The sequence below is a fragment of the Dreissena polymorpha genome, chromosome 2 (genome assembly GCF_020536995.1).
Source record: "Dreissena polymorpha isolate Duluth1 chromosome 2, UMN_Dpol_1.0, whole genome shotgun sequence".
NCBI classification, from domain to species: Eukaryota; Metazoa; Mollusca; class Bivalvia; order Myida; family Dreissenidae; genus Dreissena; species Dreissena polymorpha.
In genome coordinates this window covers 20,849,906-20,859,411 of record NC_068356.1, presented here as the reverse complement: position 1 = coordinate 20,859,411, position 9,506 = coordinate 20,849,906, and the positions used below count along the sequence as shown (strand labels likewise).

At 35.4% G+C, this 9,506-nt stretch overlaps 1 long non-coding RNA gene across 2 annotated transcripts; it reads right to left on the bottom strand.

Annotated features, from left to right (window-relative positions):
- Window positions 1–4,681: 4,681 nt before the first annotated feature.
- LOC127866163 (uncharacterized) lies at window positions 4,682–8,925 on the bottom strand. Of its 2 annotated transcripts, XR_008042878.1 has the most exons (3): window positions 8,559–8,925; window positions 7,572–7,781; window positions 4,682–7,440 (listed from the first exon to the last, which is right to left on the bottom strand). It is a non-coding gene; the product is annotated as an uncharacterized LOC127866163 (long non-coding RNA). The 2 variants fall into 2 exon arrangements; XR_008042877.1 differs by lacking the exon at window positions 8,559–8,925 and having other exon boundaries at window positions 7,572–8,549.
- Window positions 8,926–9,506: the final 581 nt, after the last annotated feature.

Sequence of the window (9,506 nt, the reverse complement as noted above, 5' to 3'; positions counted from 1 at the left end):
AAAACTTGTCCAAGCCCCTACCTCGCACCCGTTATTGAAGGTCAAACCCATGAATATGTCAACCCAATACTGGGTTTAATATCTAGATGTTTTAGATTATTCATTAAAACATTTAGAGCTTTTAGACCTTTCCAAATATGTTGAGAGAAAACTAACCCGTGTGATTAAATACTGTTCCTAAATTATTTAAGTGATCGAGTGCGTCTTCACTTTTAAATAAACACCTTTCATTGTGAAAAGACGGCCCTCTTCTTCTAAACATCATACCTTAGTTTGACTGATTTGCCAAATATTACCATTTCATCAGCAAAAAGTATAAATATCAAGTCATCATATGACACTTAGGTTTGATGTATTTTTCTAAAAAATAGTTCAAGGCCATCTAAAAATACAGAAAACAGCACCGGCTACAATACCTCTCCCTGTTTGAGACCAATCGCACAATTAAAAAAGTCCGGGTATAAATAACCCTTTTTACATAGTATTTTTCTTGAAAATAGATGTCTTAACAATTGTTAATAATTTACCGTTAATACCTGCATTAAAAAGCTTATACCATAGTTCATTTGAATACACTAAATCAAATGCACTTCTCGTGTCGATAAAACGGTACAAACGACCGTTAGGATTGAGGACCTTTTGAACAATAGCATAAAATACAAATACTGTGTCAATAGTCGAAAGTCGAATTGTGCGTCACTTAAAATGTTCTTATTTCCAATCAATTATTTAAACGACTGTAAAAAGATTGGACTTCAAGCTCATCAGAGTTATCCCCCTATAATTACGGACATCGTCATGGCCATTCTTTTATTAATAAGAGGCACGACGAACCTTTGGACGATTCTGTAGGGAAATGCCCTGAATTCATTACAGTATTTAATATCTGTAATATTAATGATGATTATATATGGAAACTTTCGATGTAGTATTTGTTTAACAAATAGTCACAGCCACACTATATTGCATTTGATTCGGTGAATGGCTTTTTCTATTGCGTCTATTGTAATTGGACTATCTAGCTCTTCAAATCTGCCTTTATCAATGTTAAAATTATATAATCTGAAAGAAAAAAATTATGCTTGTGTATAATGTACGCTTTTAAATCGTTCTGGAGAGAATAATAATAATAATAATAATAATAATAATTATCATAAACGGATTAAGAATCACTTACCGGTATGTTGATTTTAATTTTACCTAACAGCTTCCAAAAATCTCTAGGCTTTTAATTTCAAAGACTTATCTTTTTTTTTTTACTTTTTTCTCTTTTATATTGCTGTCGTTTTGATTTAACAATACGTTTGTATAATGTATTCTAATTTATCCTAATCACTATATCGCTATCTGATTTACTTCTATTGTATTCCATTAGAGCTTTAAAAGGAAAATTTTGCTGATCGGCACTCGTTATCAAACCATTCTACTCTCTTTAAGAATGTATTATTAGGGTAAGACTGTCAAGTTTTAGCGGTCTTGGACAAACAAGTCTCACCAGCTTCGTTAAGTACTTAAAATCAAAGTACTGACAGTACTGGTGTGACGATGCTTTTGAAGAGGATGGATCTAATAGCATCAATTAAAATTTATCTACATCACCACAATTGTGTTTGTGGGTGCAAAAGTTTTGGGTACAAAAAAAAATTTGGGTATGAACCAATTATGCCAAAAAAATTGGGTACAAAACAAAATTTGGGTACGAAAAAAATGGGGTTCGAAAAAAAATTGGGTACGAAAAAAATTTGGGTACGAAAAAAACTTTGGGTACGAAACAAATTGGGTACGAACAACAATTGGGCACGAAAATTTTTTGGTACGAAGAAAAATTTGGGAGAACGGGGCAGTAGTACCCGTGGGAAACTTTACCCATTCAGGTAAGGAGGCGGGTTACATTCTCGATCAAATCTAAAAATAGCTACATTCGGGGTTTTCCCAGCGTCACAGCGTTTGAAGTGCCACCTGGCAGTTTCGTGTTTAGTTCCTGTCCCGAACCTCTCGATGAATTTGAAAGAGGACGGGAACCAAGCTTCCTTTACCTTTATCAATGATAATCAGCGAGGTATGCCGATTGACAAAATTTAGCTTACTCACTCTAATTGGCTCGGTCTTTTACATAGGTCGCCATTGTGAAGAATCTTTTTATGGTATGATAACTTAGACGAGCTGCTTCGCTGAAGCAGCATCGTTAAAAATCATGCTACGCAATCATCATTACCGGCAACGTTATTACAATCGAGATTAAAACATGTAAAATTAGATTAATTTTTATTGGTATTCGCCTCGATGATTATCAACCCAGATAAAGCGTGTTGTAATCTATTGAATAATTATTACTCCTCGATATAACAGTGTTACAAATGTTAATAAATAATAACGGGCAATCATCTGACCATTCTGAGTAAAATTCGACATTTAAATGTTTAATAAGATGAAAGTTTTCTTCGCGTAGTATCAAGGAGAACAATTTATACATGACGAGAAGCCTCGCACCAAAACAATTATTATGTGAATCAATTGAATTTCGTGGAAGTTGAGAATCATTTATGTATAATTCGTCATTTAAGAGATTAACTAGGCGGTCACAAACAATATAATCTCGCTTATTTTCTACTCGAGCGTTCCAATCGCCAGCTGATAACACTAAGCAATTTGTTTGAAATAGATTAATTTGATTGTGTAAGATATCAAATAAATTTACATTAAATATATTATACAGAGGAGAATGCTCAGGTCAGATATACACAATAGCCCGAAAATGTCTGCCATTAGATTTTAATACATTGAAATATAGTATATCTAATTGAAGCTACACAATTGCATCATGCTAACTTTTAACAATAGAAATTCCCTTCGCAATAGACGGCTGAACATAAATAGCCATTCCGCCACTACTAAGTACATCGATTTATTTGTTTGTTCTGAAATTTCCTGTTAAAAGGGAAACATTTATAGCCAACAATGGCATAGCCAGCGGAGTTATTTGCCAATGTTTTAAACAACAACATAATATTAAATTTACGAAAATATTTGATGCTACCGCTGCTGTTGTTGGTTGTTGTCCTGTCGGCTCGTACAGGCACACCGTTATCTACAGAGTGTCATAGCTACAACACGTCCCATTGCTATCAGCGCATGCTTGCCGAAAACAGGCATTAAGCATCTGCGCCGGTCGGCAACGTCCTTTAGGAATGACTCACTGCCATAGTAAATGGTACCCATAAGGTTCCATCTTGATTTTTGCACAGTTTCTTTGTCCTTAAACAAGTATAATTTGGCGACTTTTGAACCAGGGTGCGGTTGGTTCCCACTTTGCCTTTATCCAATACGATGCATTCGATAAAAGTTTATACACTTAACAGCTTTATGTGGTATTTTTAGGTTTTCTACCATGAATGAGTGCAGTAATTTCTCCATACCGCCGCTTTTTGACGGACTTTCATTAATTCCGGAAACTATTAAATTGTTCCGCACTGACGGTGATTGCATGTGATTTAAAGTCTCGGTTAGTTCAAATGTTTCTTGCTGTAGTTTTGAAATGGCGCTCTGAGACTCTGCCAATGCCATATCAAGCAACGAAATAGTTTCAGCAAACTTATTCAGCTTTTCATTCTGACTTTTAACAATAGAAATTCCCTTCGCAATAGACTGCTTAATATAAATTGCCATTCCGCCACTATATCGATTTATTTGTTTGTTCTGAAATTTCCTGTTAAAAGGGTAACATTATTTACAGCCAACATTTCATAACAAGCTGAGTTATTTGCCAATGTTTCAAACAAAAAAATAATATTTAATTTACGAATATGGTAAACAAAGTATTCATCGTTAAGTTTTATAATTGGAAGTCATTGAACGTTCCAAGAAAGCACTTTAATTTCAGCCTCCGGAAGTCCTTACTTGCGGTTGTGCCGGCGCACCGTGTGCGTACAGTGTGTCGTAACTACAACATGCCCATTTGCATAGGACTTTATCACTGACATAGTGATTGGAACATTTACGGTTCCAACTTGATTTCAGACGGTTTCTCTTACTTTAAGCAATTATTATTTGGCGACTATTAAACGAAGGTGTGGTTGGTTCCCATTTTGCGATATGTGAATGAAAAAAACCGCTTCAAACAAGCGTAAAGTGCCTTAAGTAATCTACAATATGTCTATGTTTTATTTAGGTATGAACAGTTGGCAGAGCAATTGTAAAATCGAAAGTTGAAATTCGAATATCGAGCTGGTGCGCATTTTGAGGTAGCTCTGAGATCGAAATCAATCATTTTTCAACTGCTTTAAGCGAGAGTTATACTGCTACAGACTGGATTAACACGCTAATGCGGGAAACATCAACGCTCTGTTTTGTTTGACTAATATTATTTTATTTTATTAGGTATCAATTTAAACCATTTAAAACTAGATAATTTGCTTAATCAAGTCTTGCAACAATGGTGTGCAGATTAATATATCTTATAATATTTGTATTTTTCAAATATTTTTTAACTTTTAGTCACTAAGCCCATGTGAGGAAAACCGTAATTATTGAGCTTAATACACACAGAAAGTATGATAGACTCTAGTGAGAGTCTGTTCTATGACATTTACAAGTTCTAATATCCGTCAATAAATTGCGTCATAATTATGGATGAGAGATGGCACCCATTAACTTTTGTATTACATATATTATACCATTCAAATAAATATTGCACATTTATTATTTTCCCCCTGCATATACATGTATACACATTGTACAGTTGTTGCCGTCTAAGTATACATTTTCATTTGCTTAATAAAGTGGTATACACACAAATATACCTTAAACATTAAGCTTTCTTGCAAATGACATTGTAAAAATAACGTTTTGAAAGCGTACATTACAACAAAGCTAGGAAATAACCACCGTATGGAATATCTTTGTTTTCGTTATAATACGGCATGGTTAATCAATAATCGTGATGCATATCCATTTAAGTGATAATGTTGGCATTATCACACATTAAATAAAACGCACATTCTTGACTATTTTGATATATATATATAAATAAAATAAAACGCTTTTATTAAATTTGCCGTAGCTTTCGACCTCTCGGTCTTCTTCAGCGGCGTTTATTTGTGAATAAGCATATCATCTTTAGCGGAAGTGACGTTATATTATCGCACGTTACATTGCGCGCCAATTTTAGTCTTTTGTGTTTAGTCCATATGGTTTGAACGTCCTCAGTTTGCGCTTCCAAAGTTGTTCGATGGTCTTCCGGTACTCGTCGGATCCATTTAATTTTTCGAGTGCCATGACCCGGAAGTCTGCGACGCTGTGGCCTTTTGTGTAGAAGTGCTCGGCTACCGGGTCGTTGTGTCGAGTCCGTATGCGGGACAGGTTAAGAAGATGTCGCTGGTACAAGGTATCTCCCGTTTCTCCTACGTATACGAAGGTCTTACACCGTTCGCAGTGTACAGCGTAGACTACATTGGTGGATTTGCAAGTGACCTCGTTCCGCACATTGTAGCTTTTTCCGGTGGTGTCGCTGAACTTTTCAGCCTCCATCATGTATGGACAGATTGCGCACCTCTGTGCCCCACAAGGTCCGCTCCTGTTGTGAACTCGGAAAAACATCCGGTTGTGCTTTTTATGAACCAATATGTCTTGAAGGTTGCAGTCTCTTCTGAATGCTGCTAACGGGGGTTCAGGAATATATATATAATTATTAATCGCGCCATGAGAAAACAAGCAAAAATGACAAAATTTTCGATTTTTACTTTTTTTCTTTTTCGGTATCTACGTTCTTTTCCGGTTCCATATATGTATACAATGTCATACTTTTCAGACTATAACCTAAACTTATTTACATTTTCGTTAACCCATGTGACGCTTAAGTGAGCGTCATTACGTCGTTATTTTGACGCCGCGTCATATTTCATTTTATTTTCGAACTCACGTCGTATATATTTTATTTGGAAATGTACGTCATCATTCTTTAAAATTTCAACAATGGTGTTGTTGATACCGATGACATAAATGTGTTATTGTTTGGTTATGTCATATAATGTGTAAATATTAATTAATGTTGTACTTCACGAACATAAATGCCGTAGTTTGTTTGATAATTTAAATGAAATCGGTATGTTTATATGTATTTGTTATACAAACAAACGTACAGAATGCATAATACATTAACTAAAACTGGTAAAATAAACACTACGCACAGTTAGAACAGCAGGGGTGGCGAAATCAAATGTCCGAGTTGCCCGAGTCGTACATTTGCTTGTCTGGGCAACTGATTTTTTTCAATTATGTTGTCCGTGGACAACAAGTTTTTTTAAAGTCGCGTCTAGGTATACATAAATACATTGTATTAAAGCTTTAATTAAGTTTTACAAAACCGGATGTTGACACGCGATTACATTGTCAGTGCTATTTGCGGAGCAATCAAGCTAAAATACGTGCACTCTCCTGCGCAGTGGACTCCCTGTTTCTATAAGAGACCGCGAGCATGCCGCATTTTCAACATTCGGTCCGACTGTTAGACAGTGTACAGACTGGTTTCTTTATTTTTACAATCAGACGGAAATAAAACGTATCAAACGAAGATAATCAAAACACGGTCTACCTTGTTATTTAAGACGACTATAACGGTAAAGATGAAACTTTTTTTTAATCTTCAACCACGGAGCAGAAACCCGAAGCTTTGAGCAGCCCACCTCCCAAAAAACTAAGAAAGATTATGATGAAAAATATGATCTAAGTAAACGCACCAGAACTTTTTAAGAAACTTGGCTCAGAGATTTCAATGGTTACCAGTTGATGATAATCAAATTGCTACCAGTAGCGGTGCAGAGCCTCAGTCTGATGAGGTCCACATATTGGACTAGTTTAATTTGTTAAGATTACAATGTACTTATGTTCAACACATCTTTTAATAACACTAGCTTCGCAAGATTTAAAGTTTGAGAAAGTCTTTATATTGTTTATAATATACTGCTATAATGAATGTACCATTGAAATACAATTATAAACAAAACAAGCAAATCATGCTCATTTTGATATATTCCACATTATTTAACATTAATCAATAAATGCGTTTATAATTTATATACATGTAAACATTAACGGACAAGTGTAGTTCAGCAACGGACAAGTTAAATTTCCTAAATGGTTGTCCGTGGACAAGTATAGTTTTTTGAGATTTTGCCACCCCTGAACAGTAAACATGTCACATTCTGTCTCACACGCGAAGCCTTCCTGACCCCGAGCTGACACTAGAGGTCGCACGTTATCACGCAAGTAGTCGCGCCGTGCTGCAGATAATCCAAGAGCGAGCAGCTGCACTGGCCGGTCGGTGATCGTGAAGAGGAAAGCTGGGTTCTTCAATAAACACAAACAGGTTTCTTCACCGTCGCTGCATTTCTTCGAATGACAACGCCGGGGTAGGCAGACATAAATCGGAAGTACTGATATTTCCTGCAGCGGAAGGACACATTTTATAATTTTCATTACTTTTATTTTGCCCAAATCAGTAGGATTGTTATTAAACTAGTTGCGTATAATATACATTTAGTACATTTTTCTATAATGTAATTATTGCTACATACCGTATGCTAGGTAGCGCATTGAAGTGTTTGCCTTTGAATGACTTCCAGTTACACCACCACCACGCTGGGAAACGAACTGCAGCGTTTATAGTGCTACTCGATCCGTCCACAACCGCTTCCAACTCAACTTGTCCATTGTCTTTACGTCGCTTTGTCTGTAAGCCTTTTTAACACCCGCAAACCAGCTGTCTACGTGACAACGTGCGTGGCCTTAAACATACTAATTAGTCTTAAATGTGTTTGTTTGTTTTTTAACAAAATAAAAGTGTAATGAAATATTTAAATATGCGTTAATCAATTGATAATTTATATACTGAGTATATCAGTTTATTTAAAACAACAATGAAGTGGCTATTTAATAATAATTGAATTATATAACATGCACATACTAACACAAAATTTAAGAACTTTCATGATTCGAACAAATGGCAATGCCTATCAAGCTAAAAGAGTATCTAGCCTACTGCTATACCGACTGCGGTATTCACTCTATTTTGTGTTTAATTAATTGTAAAATCTAAATATATCCATACGGTATGTTGTAAACAAATATCATTTTGAATATCCGCACAGAAATAAAACGGCTTATTGTTATTTTAATCTGTCCATTTAATATTGCTACTTAAACTTTAGATTTTAATTACTATGGCTAGTAGTAGTAGTTGGCATATGCTTTTTTTTAAATATTATTGCAAACACACATAGAGTCTAAATATAAGATAAACTTGCATATAATTAATCAAACAACAACACATATATCTAATACACAATAGATAATGTTTTCAAAATATCGCATTAGTCTAGTTATTCTCTGACACTATTCTACGACCAACCAAAGTTTCTTTCATTCACTGATCCATTGCAAAACAAAAGGCCTACGTGACGTGTTTCTAAATCAGGTTTAAATAAATAATGTTCAAAAACATAGTCAGTGACGATTGTGCGAAAATATAATATAAATAAATAATATAGTGTTAAGGTTCTTACCTCAAGTCCGGCATCCATTCCATAAGTTTTTAACTTTCAAACGAAATCAAACAAACGTGTACACAAATACCTCACGCATAAATGCAGAGCAATTTTTCGCAGAAAATTATGACGTAATGTAAAATGACGATTTGCCAATGACGTCGTCGATGTCATTCTAGACATAAATATATAATATAAACAGGAGCCGTATTCACCAATAATAGAAATAATCTTAGGCTTAGACTCAGACTTAAACTTGGACTCAGACTTAATAAAGACAGACTCAGAATTTGTATTCACGAAACGAAAATAAACTTGACTTATGTAAGTACACTTACACCTATGACGTAATAAAAAATAACTCTTCAAATTCGAGAAAATCATCAAAAAAAACCGTCACATACAGCAGGCGATATTATTGTAATACGATGGCGGAAAGAGACTGTTCCTCGTTCGTCAAATGTGATTGCGGGCTATTTTTCGCAACTCTGCAGGCTGCAAAGCAGCACAAATGTATTAAAGGTGAGATTTATAAACCATTTTGATCACATTTTACAGCGTACATGACGGTGTGAAGCGTATTTTTATTAAAACAGCGCATCGTCCGAGTCTCACTTCGATCCGACAATTTTATCGCTACATGTAAAATACCAGTAAGTCAAATATGGCTTTTTTCATTGCTTGGTATCAAAAGCAAAAATCATCTCAAAAATTGACTTACATTCGTTTTGACTTGAAAAGTTCAGTGTAAGTGCTCATTTTATTTGTTAACTTGCAGATATGGCCGACGAAACCGCGAAGAAGCAAAAGTCTCCAGACTGGCCCGAACCAGCCGTCATTACGTTAAATGCACTTGTTCGGGACAGCTGGGATTTGCTTTTTGGCGAGTATAAAGGCACGGGGGCCGACAAAGTTTCTGTGGTGCGGCGTCGAATCTGGGACACCATTGCACAAAGAATATCGGTG